General features: G+C 43.4%; 1 long non-coding RNA gene across 1 annotated transcript in view; it reads right to left on the bottom strand.

The window, feature by feature from the left end:
* Positions 1-3,457: 3,457 nt before the first annotated feature.
* The window catches only part of LOC138353019 (uncharacterized), a 94,354-nt gene continuing 76,785 nt past the window's right edge, over positions 3,458-21,026 (bottom strand). Inside the window, exon 5 of the long non-coding RNA XR_011223006.1 lies at positions 3,458-3,563. This is a non-coding gene — a long non-coding RNA (uncharacterized lncRNA). The remainder of the gene's footprint in view (positions 3,564-21,026) is intronic.

Genomic DNA, 21,026 nt, shown 5'->3' with positions numbered 1-21,026 from the left:
TCCTCATCTTGTAATAAAGCCCATCTTAGTGGCATCGTAATCTTCATCTCTACCACGTTCTTCACGCGTGAAACAATGCCTTTTAACAATGAGAGAGATTAAATTAAAACAAAAATACCGTTTAGAATATCCTAAGGACAAAACTGGCCATTACAGCTCACGCGTCAAGAGGAAGCCGCTTTCCGATGGATAACGATGGTTTAATCATGACGTATAACTAAGTCTTTTAGGTAATTAAATACTGGTAATTTTGATTCAATGATCGTTAGGAAGTGTTGAGGTTGAATTATTTCTCGTATTTAATAGATAGTAATTTAAGGAAGGCTGACATGGGCTCAAGGGAAAGAAATGTTGTCGTAAGAGATAATTACGACCTCATTATAGGTTGGTGGCAGCGTGCAGTTTAACAGCCTCATACACACAAACACATATAACAACAAAATACCCCCCCCCCCTCACAACAAAAACAAAAAACAGATACAGATTATAATTCAGAGTTGAGAACAAATGTTGCTCTCACAAGGGATGTGGCTTTTTCGAATGCTACTCTGAGCACAGGTGGAGGAATGTGTGAGGAAGTCCGGCCTACACACGGCCTACACACGCCCTACACACGGCCTACACACGCCCTATACACGGCCTACACACGGCCTACACACGGCCTACACACGGCCTACACACGGCAGAGGCAAGACTTAACAGGAAACTGACTTGTGTCGTGAGAATGAGACACTTTAATTAAGTACCGTCACAGTTATTGTATCTAATAATAATAATAATAATAATAATTTATTTAGGAAAAGTACATACATAGTTGCAGAGTTACAGTACAAACATTGTGTTAGATTTAAAGATAGAGGTAGTACATACAATACCTAAAGCCACTAGTACGCATAGCGTTTCGGGCAAGTGTTTAAATCTAATATAGAGTGATTTAAATTCTAATTTAAATTTAATCTAAAGTTTTTCTGTCATCTTTGCAGACAAAATGCCCACGTTACGTTGGGAAATGAAAACGTTACGATACCTTATCTCCAAACGTGACAACGAGCCATAAGATTACATCAAAACACCGCAGTGTTGAGCCGAGCAAAATATTTATAAAAACTAAACTCGTTATGCAATAGACTTCTCAATACAAAACAGTCAAACAAAAATTGCACAAAAAAGTGAAACATATCTTGTTGCAAACTGCAAAGATGTACCATGCCCAGTTGACCCAAATAGCCCAGGAGCTTTCAATGCTTGCCACTGGGCTTGCCACTGGGCTTGCCATCTGACCACAGATCATAAAAACTTACAAACTCCATCCCTGAAAGGGCTGCAACCCTTCACCATTAAACTACATACCCATATTTCCCTCCCCCCTCAGTCATCTCCCAAGTTACGAGAGCAGATGTAAAGAACAACTTCTGGGTGATCTCGAGGAGCACAAACTAATCTCTGGCACAGTATAACTTTCCATCCGTTCCAGGGATCTTCAACGGCACACGTTCCGTTACAGACCTTCCCCCTCCCCGTCACTCCAAACTTTAACTTCTCTCTTGATAACTTGGGGAAATCTTGCCATCGTTGCCCCTTGCTATACCAAAAGCTTCCCACAAACTCCAACGTCTTGCTACATTTCCTTCCTATTCCTACTTGTTTCAAGAGGGATGGAAATCTTTTCTTTCCAATATTAGACCAATAAAACCAGCCACCGTGCCCACACATCAATGTCAGTGATTGGTCGTGTGAGGACGAGCCCCCACAACACCAATCGATAAATAATTTAGAATCTGAGAAATTGCAAACCAGCCAGAGAGGAAGACAGACAAAGAGTTATTGAAAGAGAAAGACAGACAAAGAGTTATTGAAAGAGAAAGACAGACTTAGATGTCGAAAGAGGAATTAGGCGACGTTGAAAAGTGAATTCAGAGATGTTGAGAAAAGGACGGCAGACACAGAAGTTGAAACTATGAAGGCTGACACAGATGCTGAACAAATAAACAAAGCCAAACAAGTGAGAATGGGTAGAGAGCATTAACTCCTGGCCAGGATCCGCTCAACTGGTATTCTCAGCAGGATATAGAGAGAGAAAAGCGGCCGAGATGAGCGATTTTGCAGTTCCTCAAGAGCTTCCAAAGGCCCTCTGTTGCCTGGTAATTTACCTTCATTGTCTTGGTGAGCTGTGAACCTTTTGATAACGCTGCGCTGTGTTAATGGCCGGGAGATAGTGCAGGGAAAGATGTTGACGGAGATGGTAAATAGTGGAGGTGGTTGTTGGTGGGTAGTTGGTGGGTAGTTGGTCTCTGTTGGTGGTGTTGGGTAGTGGTGGGGGGGTGGCTAAGGTGGCCGGTGTTTATGGTGGGGATGGCTAAAGTGGCCGGTGTTTATGGTGGGGATGGCTAAAGTGGCCAGTGTTTATGGTGGGGGTGGCTAAGGTGGCCGGTGTTTATGGTGGGGATGGCTAAGGTGGCCGGTGTTTATGGTGTTGGTGGCCGGTGTTTATGGTGGGGATGGCTAAGGTGGCCGGTGTTTATGGTGTTGGTGGCCGGTGTTTATGGTGGGGATGGCTAAGGTGGCCGGTGTTTATGGTGTTGGTGGCCGGTGTTTATGGTGGGGATGGTGTTGGTAGTTAGTGTCTGTGCTGATGCCGAGTTGCGTTGGTGGTCCGTAATTTGACAATGACGGTGCTTCTACGGGCTCACCATAGCCCGTGCTACTTGGAACTTGTTGTTCCAGGTAGCGAATCTTAAACAACAACAACGATGACGGTGATGGTGGTGGTGGTGGTGATGGTGGTGGTGGTGGTGGTGATGGTGGTGGTGGTGGTGGTGGTGGTGATGGTGGTGATGGTGGTGGTGGTGGTGGTGGTGGTGGTGGTGGTGGTGGTGGTGGTGGTGGTGGTGGTGGTGGTGGTGCTGGTGGTGGTGGTGGTGGTGGTGGTGGTGATGGTGATGGTGATGGTGGTGGTGGTGGTGGTGGTGGGGCTGGTGGTGGTGGTGGTGGTGATGGTGGTGATGGTGGTGGTGGTGATGGTGGTGATGGTTGTGATAGTGGTGGTGGTCTACTTGAGGCACACACACATATATACACAAATGTGTTAGAATATATAACACAACACTGAAGATGTCAGGCAAATAAACAAACTGAAGCAGTGTAGAGGTTACACACCAAGTACATATGGGTATACACATCAGAACCAGTGTGGAGACCGAGAGTGGGAGACTGCAGGCGTCCAGAAGCAACACATCTTTTGTCTTTATTAAATAATATACAATATATAGATCATATTTACATCAATTTACAAGGGGAAATACTACATTTGAATATATTTTATATAATGCTCAGTAAACCAATTTTCCATATCATCACCGAGCATGAACTTAAACCCCAAATGTTATACTTGATCCTGCCTCGCAACAAGTTCAATATTCTGTCTACCGAGTAAGGCAGAAACAATACTAGATGATACAGTAGTAAATGAAGACGTAAAACATTACCTGGATGAACTAGACGAAACAAAGACGCGAGGACCAGACTGGCTTCACCATGGGTGTCGAAGGAGGCTTTAGCGCAATCTGGAAAAAGGTAAATGTTGTCCAAATATTAAACAAAATAAAAAGGTCATTAAAATACGACAGGAAAAAGAAGGTTGGGTAGACTACATTTCCCAAGATTGACATTTGATATTGTTCGTCAAGAAAGACTGGTGCACAAGATGGAGAGACAAGCTAGGATAAGTAGGCAAACACTGTCAAGCTGGAAAGACGTGACAAGTGACGGGGTTCCCCAAGAGTTCATGCTGGGACCACTACCGTTCTTAATTTATGTGGATGACCAACCCGAGGGAGTGAACGCGTACATGTCAATGTTTGCAGATTACGCACTGATAATAACAACTGTAAAAGCCGAGGAAGACTGCAAGAAATTACAGGAAGCCCCTGACAAACTCCAAGAGTGGGCCAACAAGTGGTTGCTAGAATTCATTTCTAACAAATGTTAGGTAATGAAGAATTGAAAGGGAGTAAGAAGGTATCTTACGGAGTAAGAAGTGAAGTCAACTCCATGAATCAAGAAGAAAGATTTGAGAGTGGAAATATTTCCAACACTGATACTAGAGACACACATAAACAGGAAACCATCGACAGCATAAGAGACGCTGCAAAACACAAGACAACGTTAAAAAAAGCCTTTCACAACTCACAACACTCTACACCGCCTTTATAAGACCATACTAGACTAGTCAGCATGTGCACCGACCTGGCATCCGAATAGAATAGTTAATGTCAGAATAGTTAAATTATAACGGAACAAATCTCAGTTCTTGTTAATCATTGATACGTAGGCGCGCGTATACGCATGTATGTACGAAAGCGGACACACACACACACACACACACACACACACACACACACACACACACACACACACACACACACACACACACACACACAGGGTAGCTGAGTGGACAGCACGCTGGATATGTAATCCTGTGATCCGGGGTTCGATTCCCGGCGCTGGCGAGAAACAATGGGGAGAGTTTGTTTCATCCTGATGCCCCTGTTACCTAGCAGTAAATAGGTACCTGGGAGTTAGACAGCTGTCACGGGCTGCTTCCTGAGGGTGCGTGTGTGTAAAAAAAACACAAATAGTAGTTAGTAACAGTTGATTGATTGACAGTTGAGAGGCGGGACCAAAGAGCCGCAGCTCAACCCCCGCAAGCACAACTAGGTGAGTACACACGTTGATTGACAGTTGAGAGGCGGGACCAAAGAGCCGCAGCTCAACCCCCGCCAGCACAACTAGGTGAGTACACACGTTGATTGACAGTTGAGAGGCGGGACCAAAGAGCCGCAGCTCAACCCCCGCCAGCACAACTAGGTGAGTACACACACACACATCACCAACACGTGATCAAACTATTCAGGAAAAAGGCTGCAGTTTCATGCTTTTCTTTTTATTTTTTTCTCCTTACCCCCAAGCCATCCCATCTATAGTCATTAGAGCCATATATCTGTCCAATTTCACTTAGCGCTGGGCTCCCTAATGGGTAAACTGCCCTGTTAGGTCCAGTTGCCACACTAGGACGCAGTGGTAACAACCAGCTAACTGCTGTACACTAACGTACAGTACTGTGAGCGTTACCGGTGTGCCTCGGGCCACCTACGCTCACCGAGTAAATGACAGATATGTGGCTAAAACACAGGTTATCTTGATGTTATCTTCAGATGATTTCGGGGCTTTTTTTTAGGTTCCCCGCGGCCCGGTCCTCGACCAGGTCTCCACCCCCAGGAAGCAGCCCGTGACAACTGACTAACACCCAGGTACCTATTTTACTGCTAGGTAACAGGGGCATAGGGTGAAAGAAACTCTGCCCATTGTTTCTCGCCGGCACCTGGGATCGAACCCAGGACCACAGGATCACAAGTCCAGCGTGCTGTCCACTCGGCCGACCGGCTCCCTGACCAGGAGTTACAGTCAAAACATAATACCAGAAGGTGTACAGGAGCGGGTGAACCGAGAGGGCCAGCCACCGAGCCCAGGGGCACACTTGTAGTGGATTGGTGCATTTGTCCAGGTATGCCAGGTGATGCTGTTAGCGTTGGTGCGTGTGGGTACTCACCTTGTTGTATTCACTCAGTGGTATTTACAGGGTAGAGCAGTGGCTCCATAACCCCGCCTTTCAGTCTCCTGGTAGTTTATGCAATGGCATTTATTCTTTGTGTTTTCCGCTGCATTGATTTACAGCTGCTTAATGAATTGCTCTCGACGATTTCTTCTTCTATGCAGGCGATGAGTCACAATAACGTAGCTAAGGTATGATGATAAGACCACACACTAGAAGGTGAAGGGACGACGACGTTTCGGTCCGTCCTGGACCATTCTCAAGTCGATTGTGAAATTCACAATCGACTTGAGAATGGTCCAGGACGGACCGAAACGTGGTCGTCCCTTCACCTTCTAGTGTGTGGTCTTGTCATCATTTCTTCTTGTAGTCCTAGTTCTTGCCTTTTATTTGCGACTCTTACGCTTAAAGTCGCTCTTCCTGGCGTGTTTGCAGCTGATATGTGTCTCCAGCTTGTAGTCGCGTCCTCTGGCTCTACCATTATTAATTTAGAACATTGCCTTTTTGTTCACCCTCTCAATTCCATTTCATATTTTGAACGTTATCATGTACCTGCTAATTCTCCCTGCGTACTATGTGGCGAGTTCGCTCCCCCTACCTGAGAGTGATCAATGGAATGGTTAAAGAAGTAGAGTGAGAATGGAGTAGGTGGAAGGGTGTAGAGTGAGTGGGATGAGTTGGGACATCATGCGGGACATGATGGGATGGGGCAAGAGGTTTGGTCGGGCTTAGTCCTGTGTTGGGGTCCGTGTTTTGTCTGTTGTGTTGACAATGATAGTGTCTCTGTCCTGCCTGGTGTTCCCCCTCTCACTCCTGGGATGATCCGTTTATCATCAATTGTTCCCACCCTTTGAACACTATTGTATATATGGTCTGCTTGGCTCTCTTGCGCCTCCTCTCTGGATATATCCTCCAGGTAGCTGGAGACTTTGCCAGTCGCCCTCACATATCATCCCAATCAATGTGATGCTGTATTTGTAAAATTCCTCTGGACGCGAGCTCTCTCATTCTCATTCTGTCTCTGTCTCTGTCTGTCTGTCTGTCTGTCTGTCTGTCTGTCTGTCTGTCTGTCTGTCTGTCTGTCTGTCTGTCTGTCTGTCTGTCTGTCTGTCTGTCTGTCTCTCTCTCTCTCTCTCTCTCTCTCTCTCTCTCTCTCTCTCTCTCTCTCTCTCTCTCTCATCTGCCCTTCACTGTAACATGCATATTAAATAATTTACTTGAACTTTCGCATACGTATTTTAAGCAGGGATACGAAAACTTTCGTATTCCTGGTTAAAATAGGGACTCATGTGTTCCCGCTTACTGGCTTTCGTTTAGTTCGTGTTCAACCCGCTCTTACACGTGGGTAGACGGGGTCAGGGGTCAGGTCACCAACCTGACCTTTCACCTGAGATATATCCCATTTGTAACGGCAACAGTTAGGTAGGTTGCTGGGGTTCGAATGTGTCTGGTTAGACAAAACAACGCATGTTTTACACTGTCAAATAGTGAGAATGGGCACACACACAAATATCTATCTATCCATCTATCTATCTATCTATCTACATATTGACAGGAACAAACCACATTTAGCCAGGCCACAAAAGGCAACAATAGGTGAACAGCAGCATCACGACAGCGCTATTGTATCAAGCATGTACACACAAAATTCCACAATTTACTAGCGGGGACAACCCCCATAGCTCTTGCAAAACACCACCGTTGTTAGGCTAATGGTAAATGGAGTAAATAAATGGACAGGTTTCCCCTCTGGCTTCACAGTGGGTAAACGATAGTGCTGGTAGATAAAAAAGAGGGACGGGGTAGACAGAATAGGGGGACGGGGTAGACAGAATAGGGGGACGGGGTAGACAGAATAGGGGGACGGGGTAGACAGAATAGGGGGACGGGGTAGACAGAATAGGGGGATGGGGTAGACAGTATAGGGGGACAGGGAGACAGGGTAAAAAGTGGATGAAGAGCGGTACGAAGCTGAGGCAAAGCAGAACTAGTCCTTACTCATAATTGTTTATTTATACTTTTCTTTTGTTATTAAAAACATAAGGATTATCTATAGCCATCTTGGCTTAACGCTTTTTTTAATTTTTTGAGAGGACAAAACCATAGCTTGTCTTAGGTGGCCTCGTCAGAGACCGGGCCGCGGGGACCTTGATCCCCGGAACCACCGCAAGGTAGTCAAGTTTAACTGGGGAATTTAACTGTTTTTTTTCCCGATGCTCAGCTAACATTAATATAAGTGTAGCTTGGTTGGTCTTGGGTCTTGTTAATGCTCTCTCGGTTATAACTGTAGATTGTATAAGGTACATCAGTTAAGTGGATGCCTGTTAGCACCCCACTAACCGTTCGTGCTATACTAATGAGAACATTGAACCAGAATATCTGGACCCAGATTCACGAAACAGTTACGCAAGTTACTTACAACATTTTATGATAGATTGATATTAATATGATATTTATTTTTATGATAGATTGATATTAATACGGTCGTTATATTAATGTATCTATCAATACATGATAAAAAGGATTACGCTAAATTGATCAATACAGCAATTATTTTCTTTATTAAATAATATATAAAATAAAGATCACATTTATATCAATTTACAGGTGAAAATACTACAGTTATATATAGTTTATATAATTGTCAGTAAACCAATTTTCCATATCATCACCGAGCATGAGCCGTAAACCCCAAATGTTATACATGATCCTGCCTCGCAAGAACTTCAATATTTTGTCTACTGAGTAACCTTCCTGCCTGCCTATCCACACACAGTAACCTTCCTGCCTGCCTATCCACACACAAAAAAAAATGTATCATAAAGTAACATAATTATTGTATTCTTAATTTTCTTGCATTTTATGTCAATATGAAACATTAAAACCCTCATTAAATCCACTTTAATGCTTGGTCCACATAAAACTTAAGAGTGTCTGTAATCCAGTTTACAAAACAACTTCCTACTTACAGAAATAAAATAGATGCATATTATTCTCAATTTCAGTACATTGGTCACACCTATTGTTGTCCTTAATGCCCAACATCAACAACCCATCATTAGTAGGGAGGGTCTCATGAATATAGCCATACAATAGTTCACGTTGTTTTGGGGCAATAAATTTAACATGAAGATTTACCCATATTACTCGCCAATTAAAAAGTGGATATGTCTCCTCTACTCCAGGAACTATATGTGGAAGCAGAACATTATACACTTGTTTACTGTTCATCATTAAAAACCTTCAACATTACATATCCGCCTGAGAACATCAATTGCACAAGAATAAAATATAGGTGAAATAAAGGCAAGGTCACATATACTCTGGCATATGTATCAAGTACAAAATACTTATTTTACAAAAATAATGCGCAATAACGCATTTCCTTTCTAAAGGTAACACATAAGGTAACTAATGACCAATATATATATATGTATATATATATATATATATATATATATATATATATATATATATATATATATATATATATATATATATATATATATATATGAGATGCGAGGGAGAGAGAGAGAGAGAGAGAGAGAGAGAGAGAGAGAGAGAGAGAGAGAGAGAGAGAGAGAGAGAGAGAGAGAGAGAGAGAGAGAGAGAGAGAGAGAGAGAGAGAGAGAGAGAGAGAGAGAGAGAGAGAGAGAGAGAGAGAGAGAGGAACCTATAAAACATAAATAATTTAGATAAAGGGAGAGGGAAAACAGCATGCGAACAATGACACAGACAAAACAGACAGAGATTGTCTGGCGAGGCAACGGGAGCTAGATGAAGATGCTCCATTTAGGAACCCAATTAACAGGTCAATTTAGAACCCCATGCATATTAATTATTCCCAGACATTGGCGGTGGTGTTCCGTCGATATAGTCAGGCGTATATGGAGTGGAAATAGAGCCGTGAGGTGCAGTCAGATGGTCATATAGCGTGAGATGCTGTGTCGATACACTTATATGATGAAGCTGTGTGATACGCTCGTGTGATACACTTGAGTGCTACATGTACGTGCAGCACTCACGTATTGGTGTAGTAATGCACGTATGCTCCACTTAGATGGTACACCCATGATATAAGATACATTCGACTCAGTAAATAGGTACCTGGGAAGCAATGCTTCCTAGGGATGTGTGTGTGTGTGTGTGTGTGTGTGTGTGTGTGTGTGTGTGTGTGTGTGTGTGTGTGTGTGTGTGTGTGTGTGTGTGTGTGTGTGTGTGTGTGTGTGTGCGCGTGTGTGTGTGTGTGTGTGTGCCACTCACCCCTCAGCCTCTACCACCTATAGGGAGGTGGTGGCTGAGTAGACAGCGCTCTAGACTCGTGGACCTAGGGACCGGGGTTCGATCCCCCGGCACCGCCGGAAAAACAAATGAGCAGAGTTTGCTTCACCCTGATGCCCCTGTTACCTAGCAGTAAATAGGTACATGCGAGTTAAACAGCTGCTACTAGCTGCTTCCTGTACTCACCTAGTTGTACTCACCTAGTTGTGCTTGCGGGGGTTGAGCTCTGGCTCTTTGGTCCCGCCTCTCAACTGTCAATCAACAGGTGTACAGGTTCCTGGAGCCTACTGGGCTCTATCATATCTACATTATAAACTGTGTATGGAGTCAGCCTCCACCACATCACACGTGTGTGTGGTCAGAGATGACTCCGGACCCAAGCTTCCTTCTATTAAACTCTTGAATACTGTGCTTCAAGTATTTGAAGCCCTGGAGAGGCCACTCCAGACCAGGCCGACATCAGAGCGCAAGTCCATAGTCTGCTGAGACTGATGGATGCCTACTACTACTGTGCTTCTGGCGAGTCCCTCTGAGAAAAGAATCATCGAGTCCAAAGACCAACTTAACGACAGTGGCGCTTAAATTTACCCAACACCAAACTCAATTTACTTAGCCAAAAAAAAATTTTTTTTTGCACCTCAATTTCTGGAAAGTTTAAACTTCGTTTGCTCAAGCCACACTCGTTTTATTTTTTGTAATGATGTGAGAAAAAGAGATAGAAAAAAAAATGTGTTCAGTGTACTACAGGTCAGGAGATGGGAGTTTTAGCATCCACGATGACAGTGGGAATTTCGGAATTAGTTTGTTATCTGAAGAGTTCGAAAGTATGCAATAGAAAATACGGCGAACAATGACCTTTAATGCGCGCTGCAACCCGATACTTCCAGCATTGGTACGAACAAAAGCAGAAATTCAGTGCAAATTGACACTAAACATGAACCTTCATGATCTTTTCCTGGCATCTGGGAATAGTTTTTACCTCCGTTGTAAAGTATAACCTGTCTACTGGTTATCACTGATAACCTCTCTATATAATATTACATCATATGTATATTATATATATGATGTAATATTATATTACAATATTACTATAATATATATAATATACATTATAATATAATACAATAATAGTATAATAGTATAATATTACATCATATATATAATATATATATATTATATATATATATATATATATATATATATATATATATATATATATATATATATATATATATATGATGTAATATTAACATCATATTTATTAATATATCATAATACATCATATATATTAATATATCATAATACATCATATTTATTTATATATCATAATACATCATATTTATTAATATAATAAACGCAAATGTCTTATCTAAAGGAACAATGACATAATACGGAATAAGAGTGCGGTCAAGGAGTGCGGTCAAGCAAATAAAAATGGATAGTTTCTCTTGACCAGTTTGCCTGAGGCGGGAGAGAGGTCAGGCGCCGAGAGGTCATATTATCTGCATAAACTCTCTCCGGGCCTAGAGAGTGCTAACTCAAACACAGCCATAGAGCGGGAGTTTCCTCTTAAAAATAGCAGCGGCGCGGACCGTATGTGCCAGGTAGCCATATCGCCTCGACATTTTTCCGAGGGTTCGTGTCCCCCCGGGGTTGGAAGTAAGCACGCACCGCGTGTTCTACATTTAATCATCTTCGAATCCTTTCCTCGGCAAGATCCGGGATTAGAGATGTTGAGCAGTGTGTGTTTACCTGTGCTCTCCTCGTTCACCTCTTGTGAGCAGTGGAGACGTCGCCTGGGGGGGGTGGGTGGGGGGAGGGGGGTCTGCTGGGAGGGGAGGGGGGGGCTGGGGGGAGGGGGGTCTGCGGGGAGTGGGGGGGGGCTTGGGGGGGAGGGGGAGGGGGGCAGGCAAGTTCGGGGTGCGTGTGTGAGCCATTTTCCAATGCCATATTCTTAGCTCATATCTTGGTGCCATCTCCAGAGATCATATTCCAATACTATTTCCCAAATCCATGTTGCCAGCGCCATTTACCAGGGCTGTGCCTTGTGTTCACAGACCTTTCTTACCTATTGCTTCTACAGTCTTAAAACAAAGAACACAGACTGCCTGAAGGTCAAAGCATATTTCAGTAGCTAAGTATGACTTTTATTTAATTCCCAATGAGGTGGTGAGCTTAATAAACTGAGACTGAACTGCAGTGTTTGGTCATGAGGTTACTGTAGGCGAGTGTGAGTCTCTGGCGCACACTTCAGTGCCTAAGTTATGTGGTGTTGCATACCGGAAGACTTCACAATTCTCTGGCAGCGAAAAATGATCTCTATAATCGCTTTGGTATCACGCACGAACTTCTTGTGTAAACGGGAGATGAACTCTGAGTGACCCTGAATGAATCATTAGGCAGAAGCCTTGCCTTGAGGTTACCTTGAGGTGCTTCCGGGGCTTAGCGTCCCCGCGGCCCGGTCGTCGACCAGGCCTCCTGGTTGCTGGATTGATCAACCAGGCTGTTGGACGCGGCTGCTCGCAGCCTGACGTATGAATCACAGCCTGGTTGATTAGGTATCCTTTGGAGGTGCTTATCCTCAAGTCCTTCACCGGCTCTGATTACCGACTTTAGTGATAACAAAACATCAACCATCGTCAGCAAATCAGTCTTGAATTACGGAACGCAGCAGGACTTTTTCTTCACCAAAGGGTGATGCGGCCTTTTTTCCTGTTAGAGAGTTCACTTAAACGGGAGAAATCTGTTTCCGATCGGTATTCCAGGAGATATTGGTCACATGTGGTTACACAGCCCCACTGGTCCAGGGGTGGAGTTGAGGCAGGAGGCTGACACACACTGTCACGTCTGTCTCTCTCTGTCTCTCTCCCTACATCTTTGACAAGTTTATTGCAGGCATAATTGTAACTGTGACATATTACTCTATATGTCAATCTCAACTGTTAATCAATCAACTGATTTTTACCCCACACGCACACACACATCCTCCGGAAGCAGCCTGTAGTGCTGTCTAACTCCTAGGTACCTATTTACTACTAGGTAACAGGGGCATCAGCGTGAAGGAAACTGCTCATTTGTTTTTCCGGCGGTGCCGGGGGATCGAACCCCGGTCCCTAGGTCCCCGCGTTCGTCGGGGATCAAACCCGGACCCTAGGATTACGAATCCAGAGCGCTGTCCATTCAGAAACAGCCCCCCCCCCTTTCTACACACACACACACACACACACTCAGTCACACGCCCCCTGTGTGTGTGTGTGTGTGTGTGTGTGTGTGTGTGTTTGTGTAAACGCTTGCATATGGAGATACGTTTTGTGTTCGTGTATGTTGTATTTGCTAATTTTTGTGCAGATTTTCATACTACTTCATTGAAATTAAATTAAAACAATGTTTTCGCATTTTATCCACCAGATACTTTATTGTACCAACGTTCCACGGGAGGGATATCTAGCCCGACTGGCCTGACACATGGTACAATGTATAAGGTAAATCGCTGTGTCCAGTGCCTGCTGGGCACATATTTTGTTGCTCCGTATAAAACTTTGTTGATTTTGGGGGTATGAAACCCGCGTGGTCCAAGACGCCAAAGTTTGCACAGGAAAATTGCACACTTGCCTGAGCGTCATCAAGCGGGGTATTGAGCGCGCTCATGGATCACCAACATGATAAAGGACTACTTTCATCCACGTGTAAACTTTTGTATTTCCTTTTTGCACTAGGACGTAACAACAACAAAAAAGTCGGCAAGCGACAATCTGCATGTAAACAGCTTCGCTGCCACCAAAACTTGGAGGATTTTTTTCTACCCGTATAGTTCCCTCTCCTTTGAGTATGTCAAAGGTTTAACCAAGGCAATAACTCAACTATGCTTTCCCGTTTAACAGCGTTTACATATTTACATCTTTTGCATCGAAAGGCTTTACGCGGGGGGAGGGGGGGAGTAAGGAGAGAGAGAGAGAGAGAGAGAGAGAGAGAGAGAGAGAGAGAGAGAGAGAGAGAGAGAGAGAGAGAGAGAGAGAGAGAGAGAGAGAGAGAGAGGAGAGAGAGAGAGAGAGAGAGAGAGAGAGAGAGAGAGAGAGAGAGAGAGAGAGAGAGAGAGAGAGAGAGAGAGAGAGAGAGAGAGAGAGAGAGGGAGAGAGAGAGAGAGAGAGAGAGAGAGAGAGAGAGAGAGAGAGAGAGAGAGAGAGAGAGAGAGAGAGAGAGAGAGAGAGAGAGAGAGAGAGAGAGAGAGAGAGAGAGAGAGACAGAGAGAGAGAGAGAGAGAGAGAGACAGAGAGAGAGAGAGTGAGAGAGAGAGAGAGAGAGAGAGAGAGAGAGAGAGAGAGAGAGAGAGAGAGAGAGAGAGAGAGAGAGAGAGAGAGAGAGAGAGAGAGAGAGAGAGAGAGAGAAAGAGAGAAGAGGATGAGGAAAGGACCAGGAGACATATAGGAAGGCTGAGGGACCCGCTAGCCAGTTACAGCCCCGTTCCTGTGCCAGGTAAGTCCACTACGGGATCACCATAGCCCGTGCTACTTGGAACTATTTGTTCCCAGCAGCTGAATCTTAAACAACAATAATAACCGCCGGAACCAGACAAGCGCTCCCGCTAACAGTCACGTCAAGGTGACAACAAAGCAGTTTTATTTGTAAATATAATGTGAGAAAACGAGTGAACAAAGTCTGTGTTGTGAACTACTGATGCTGGACCAGCAAGCACACCCACGTGTACAAGCACTCGCATACTAATATACACCTCGCATAACAGTATTCATGCATACTTGGTCTACATATCTACTTGTCTCCTTGGTCTACATATCTACTTGTCTCTTTGGTCTACATATCTACTTGTCTACTTGGTCTACATATCTACTTGTCTCCTTGGTCTACATATCTACTTGTCTACTTGGTCTACATATCTACTTGGTCTACATATCTACTTGTCTACTTGGTCTACATATCTACTTGTCTACTTGGTCTACATATCTACTTGTCTACTTGGTCTACATATCTACTTGTCTACTTGGTATGATTTGAAAGATAATGTGTTTTTTTAAATGTGCCCTTTTATATATTGATAAAAAAAGTCGTGTGGGTTAATAACTTCATAATCAAAAATCTAAATTATCTCCGTCACAAATAACTTGTAAACAGGATAACTAATTTATATTACCAACTAATTTAGCTTTGATGATTTATTGGAATTCTCTTCTGAAAAACTCTCTAATTGTTCGCATATACTAATTACCATGGAGTTTACCCAGTGATTGGCTCTCAAGAGTCCTCCTGACCTCCACCCAAACCTCCAGTGAGGTTTACCTTTAATGGCCACTCTACAGCAAACCCGGAGATGCTATTACCTTAATGGTGCCTCAAAAGTTTACCTCCGTCTTTTTTAAATAATTTTCCTCGAATTTTTTTTTATTGTTAGGTGTTTGTTTAAAGTCAAGGAAATTGAAGTAGTTAGACAACTCGGCTGTGTTTACTATGGAGCTGTGGCCACTGTGGGAGAGGACACAGACGGCCTCTATAGGACACAGACGGCCTCTATAGGACACAGACGGCCTCTATAGGACACAGACGGCTTCTATAGGACACAGACGGCTTCTATAGGACACAGACGGCCTCTATAGGACACAGACGGCCTCTATAGGACACAGACGGCCCTCTATAGGACACAGCCGGCCTCTATAGGACACAGACGGCCTCTATAGGACACAGACGGCCTCTACAGGACACAGACGGCCTCTATAGGACATAGACGGCTTCTATACGACACAGACGGCTTCTATAGGACACAGACGGCTTCTATTGGACACAGACGGCCTCTACAGGACACAGACGGCCTCTATAGGACACAGACGGCTTCTATAGGACACAGACGGCCCTCTATAGGACACAGACGGCCTCTATACGACACAGACGGCCCTCTATAGGACACAGACGGCCTCTGTACGACACAGACGGTCTCTATAGGGCACAGATGGCCTCTATAGGACACAGCTGGCCCTCTACAGGACACAGACGCCTCTACACCCCACCGACTGTGCCGCCTCACAATCAACAACAGATCGCCCGTCTCCTAAATAACTAATATTAACCTTTCAGCTGAATGTCACGGAAGGATTAGCAGTCGACTAGAAAAGGTCGCATGCGAATAAAAAGTTATTCTTTTATAATATAATTTTGTTTTAGATTGTAAACGTTTAGACTCCAAGCCCCCACGGGTTAAAAATTGTAACTCCCCCCCCCCCCTTCAAAAAAAAATATGTGTTGGCAAGAGATAGGTTCTGCTCGTTGATAAGTTGTGTTCAACAGCTTGTGTGTGACGTCTTGTTCAATTGATTATAGTTTGTGTTCAGGATATCCTGAACATTGATATTGTTGCGCAAAGTCCATAAGGCACTTAAGAGCCATAGAGCACATAAGGCACATAAGAGCCATAGAGCACATAAGGCACTCAAGAGCCAAGAATCAAGGGCAAGACGGAGGGAAGGAATGGTGCCCAATCACTAGGATGGTCGGGGATTGAACGCCGACCTCAAAGAAGCGAGATCGTCACTCTACCGTCCAGTATAAGGTTCTTAATTGATAAGTTTCCCTATTTGTCATCAGCAGGTTAAGAATATAGTTAAACCCGGTGGACTTATTTAGTAATTTAGTTAGTGTTACGATATCGCAATCCATCTTAAGATTACTCGGCCTTCGCAATCTGTCCTCTTACAAAGAACGTCGTTTTTCAATCCTATGCGTTATATAAGGCCAAAAATTGTCGTACTAGAAAACAGAAGCGGCTCGCGAAAGTGACATACTGTCCCGTTTTCTGTTTTGGGTCCTCTGGTAGGTTAGGAGAGGACACTTTAGGAGGACGAGCTGCACTAACAACCGCTTTTTAACAAGCATGTACTAACAACCACTGTTAACAAGCACTCTCACAAGAACTCTCATCAGTCAACAACTATCCGCCAACAACCACCTACCAGCATCTACCCGAGAGCTTTCCGACCAAACCACAAAAATCTACGAACACAAAATCACTAACGACTACGAACAGCCACCTGTTAACAGCCAATCAACATCAAGAGCCCCTCATTAAGACCAAGCCACTAGCAACCAGCCACAAACAGCCCCTCCACATGGCGAACAGCTCAGGGTCTGGGCTAACGACTTCACGGTAACGCCGAGAAGAGAATGCATTCCCCAATAACACCCGGCCAAGATCGGGACATAACCAGGGGCGTAACTAGGCCAAAGAATGCAATAAGCAGAGCTTACACGCCTTGGCACAGTTTACGATGATTGTTATATTGAGTTTCTCTCTCCCTCCTCTCCTTCTCTATCCCTTCCTATCCCCTCCCCAACCCTTACCTATACTCTCTATGCTACCTCATGTCATTGATCTTATCTTTAATCATTCTTTTATTTCTATCCCTCTAGTTAATAGTTTCTATTTGTCTCTCCTCTGTCTGTCTGTCTCTTTCTCTCTCTCTTTCTCTCTCTCCCCTGTGTCTGTCTGTCTATCTCTTTCTCTCTCTCTTTCTCTCTCTCTCCTGTGTCTGTCTGTCTGTCTCTTTCTATCTCTTTCTCTCCCCCTCTCTGTCTCTTCTCTGTCTGTCTGTCTGTCTGTCTGTCTGTCTGTCTGTCTGTCTCTTTCTCTCTCTCTCTCTCTCTCTCTCTCTCTCTCTCTCTCTCTCTCTCTCTCTCTCTCTCTCTCTCTCTCTCTCTCTCTCTCTCTCTCTCTCTCTCTCTCTCTCATCTTGCTGTCCATGGAAAAGTAGTTCATTCAGAATATCTCCTCATCTACTGTTTTCGAGGACTGAGTGTAAAGCATCTTGTGAGTTTTCTCTAGTACACAATCTCCCTCCTCCCCCCCCCTGCCGTCACAGCCCTCCTTTACAGCTTGATTTTTCTTTCAAACATATATCACTCTTATATTTTCTTTACATGGTGGTTTCTTCACTTGGTTACCTTAAGAATATTCATGTTTCTGTCTACCGGTCTACCACAATATGCCCAATAGGCGCCGTGTTAGAGTGCCGTTAGAGTGCATCATGAACGCACTCTAATGCCGTTTTCTTTCCCCTTGTGGAAGAACAGGTTCCCCCTAACTCATACTCTCTTGAAAATCTGCTCTGCTGGAGACTTCTTTCACTGCCTGATTTTCTCGGATCACGTTAAATTGTGTGTTAGGAGAAGGTGAGGCTTTTGCTTTTTCCGTGTTAAAGCTGCGTTCTCCACCTTCACTACTTCTTGCTCTTCCTGTACTGACGTCTTCTTTAATAAGCTGTGTCTCTTTAACTTGCCCAGCTTGAGATATTTCCCTCCTTTGGTTTATGTATTCACTTGAATTATTCAGGCGATGAGTCACAATAACGTGGCTGAAGTATGTTGACCAGACCACACACTAGAATTTGAAGGGACGACGACGTTTCGGTCCGTCCTGGACCATTCTCAAGTCGATTGACAATCGACTTGAGAATGGTCCAGGACGGACCGAAACGTCGTCGTCCCTTCAAATTCTAGTGTGTGGTCTGGTCAAATCACTTGAATTATTGCTTGTTGGCTTCTGCTATTCTATTATGTGGGTCTCTTGTTATATTTTGTTTGTTTCAGGTAATTGTGAATGTCCTCTCACGAGGGGAAAGGTTCAGTTCACTAGACACTGGTGGTACAGGTACAGTGGTAGACACTGGTGGTACAGGTACAGTGGTAGACACTGGTGGTACAGGTACAGTGGTAGACACTGGTGGTACAGGTACAGTGGTAGACACTGGTGGTACAGGTACAGTGGTAGACACTGGTGGTACAGGTACAGTGGTAGACACTGGTGGTACAGGTACAGTGGTAGACACTGGTGGTACAGGTACAGTGGTAGACACTGGTGGTACAGGTACAGTGGTAGACACTGGTGGTACAGGTACAGTGGTAGACACTGGTGGTACAGGTACAGTGGTAGACACTGGTGGTACAGGTACAGTGGCAGACACTGGTGGTACAAAATTAGCAGTTCCATTTAAACGTTCACTAAGATACAAAACACTAAGTCTAAATACTTTAACGTTTCCTACAGTAGTGAACCATAGGAAGCTGGACCAGAAATTCACTCCTGTGGGAAAGTCAATTTTCATACAATAAATGATGGTGTTACTGACTTAGGATATATTATCCACACCAGACTGCAGCTTCCAACACTTTAATTACAACTCTGGATAAAAGTCCAGGACCATCTTAATTACAACTTCCCAATGATATTAATGGTGTTAAGGAAAACGAAATTGGTTGCAGTTATTAATGTTGTATTAGAAACAGAAATAACATAACATTGCGCGTTGGAAGCAAAATAATATATTATATATATATATATATATATATATATATATATATATATATATATATATATATATATATATATATATATATATATATATATATATATATATATATATATGCACACACACACACCTTTGCAATCTTGATATATAACTATTACCCTTAAACAGCTACATATATACGATTGATTGTTAAACTATGACACATAACATCTCGTTTCAGTAACGCTGAGAGAAGTGTGTCCGTTACTCCTTCTGCTGTAACCCAGCAGAGAGTGAAAGGCACTTCATCAACTGGTTAAAATAACTTGAATCTCAACTGATTCTACTAATTTAGCATCCAATATATGCAATCTACTCAGCCAGCTGCATTATATGTATGTGTCACAGTTTATATTTTTCCACGAGAGATTAATGTGATATTCATTTTGCTCATATTGATTCAATCAGAGAGGTGAGATATGTATATTCGAAAACTAAAAATATCTTGCATGTACTGATTCACATATGCATACATATGTGAGTAAATATGTGCACGCCCGCTAACACATGAATACACACACACACACACTTATGTGGTGGAGGCTGACCCCATACACAGTTTCAAGTGTAGATATGATAAGAGCCTAATAGGCTCAGGAACCTGTACCCTGTTGATTGACAATTGAGAGGCGGGACCAAAGAGCCAGAGCTCTACCCCCGCAAGCACAATTAGGTGAGTACAATTAGGTGAACACACACACACACACACACACACACACACACACACACAAACACACACACATCAAAAAGCACAGCAAGGGAGCCATGAAAGTCTCTCCAGTAATCAGTGTAGCGGCAGCATGTCGCCTGGGATGGAAGGGAGGGGGAAGGGGGGGGGGGTTGGAGTAGAACTACGCAATTCATCCAATGAATCTAATTTCCCATTACTGCCTAGAGAAGCTCCTCCCTGGCCCAGGATCCTCTTCGAAACAATGTGCACAATTTTTTCCCCTGACTTAAAGGAGATGTTGTTACTATTGCTGTTGGCTGTATTGCCCCTGGTGGGGGGGGGGAGGTTTCTGTTGCTTATTTCCCTGCTGTTGCTGCTTATTTCCCTGCTGTTGCTGCTTATTTCCCTGCTGTTGCTGCTTATTTCCCTGTTGTTGCTGCTTATTTCCCTGCTGTTGCTGCTTTTTTCCCTGCTGTTGCTGCTTATTTCCCTGCTGTTGCTGCTTATTTCCCTGCTGTTGCTGCTTATTTCCCTGCTGTTGCTGCTTATTTCCCTGCTGTTGCTGCTTTTTGCTCTTACTGTTTATTTTACTTCTGTTCCTGATTTTCAGATTTTTGCCTATATTGCTAATATTGCTGCCTATCCTCACCTCGTAAACCCTCACACTCAGACCTCGACAAAGCACTCAAGAGAGTGCGAAAGACTTTGTGTAAATTGTTTACATAAATTTCACAAATACACAAGTGTGGGCTTTTATCCTATTTTATTATGTATGTAAGAAGATATTATCATTACTTATTAATAATAATAATAATAATAATAATAATAATAATAATAATAATATTATTAGTATTATTAGCTACGATCTTATTATTTTACATCACATAAATTAATAGCAAATTACATTGTTTAAGGAATATCTGATTTTGTTAGCAGCAATCAATCAAAGTCACGTAGATGACAGTGATTGAAATATGATTGCAAAATTTTAAGGATTAAAGATTACAATAACGCTTCCAGATGTCTCCTGCGACACTTGAAGGACAGACAATGATACATTTGAATTACTCTGAGGTTATCTTGAGGTTATCTTGAGTTGATTTCGGGGCTTTGTTTTTAG

Source organism: Procambarus clarkii, chromosome 56, assembly GCF_040958095.1.
Source record: "Procambarus clarkii isolate CNS0578487 chromosome 56, FALCON_Pclarkii_2.0, whole genome shotgun sequence".
Taxonomy (NCBI): Eukaryota; Metazoa; Arthropoda; class Malacostraca; order Decapoda; family Cambaridae; genus Procambarus; species Procambarus clarkii.
Note: the sequence above shows the minus strand (reverse complement) of the source record. Positions and strands in the feature narration are given on the sequence as shown.